The sequence below is a fragment of the Nematolebias whitei genome, chromosome 18 (assembly GCF_014905685.2).
Source record: "Nematolebias whitei isolate Nwh7 chromosome 18, NemWhi1, whole genome shotgun sequence".
Lineage (NCBI taxonomy): Eukaryota > Metazoa > Chordata > Actinopteri > Cyprinodontiformes > Rivulidae > Nematolebias > Nematolebias whitei.
In genome coordinates this window covers 40477745-40478173 of record NC_056515.1, presented here as the reverse complement: position 1 = coordinate 40478173, position 429 = coordinate 40477745, and positions in this window count along the sequence as shown.

Here is a 429-nt window from a genome sequence, read left to right as displayed (position 1 = left end):
AAATGTCTCGGGCCAGATGACCAACTTGCTACTCAGAAACAGCCTGAGGACAACCAAGACCAAAATGGTTCAGAAATGACCTGCCATTGTGTATCTGTTCTTACCAAACCCAGCCGGTCGAAGCAGATGGTCCTCTTGTCCTGATCCTGGTTCTGCTAAAGGTTTCTTCCTCATGAGGGAGTTTTTCTTTCCACTGTCGCCTTCATGCTTGTTCAAGATGAGAGTTCAGTGATGGAGTTAAACTCAAAGCTGCTCCTCAGATAAATAATGTTCAATTATTATTTTATACATGAATGTTTCTGTTCAATTATTTTATAGATGGATGTTTCTGTTAAATTATTATTTTATAGATGAATGTTTCTGTTAAATTATTATTTTATAGATGAATGTTTCTGTTAAATTATTATTTTATAGATGAATGTTTCTGTT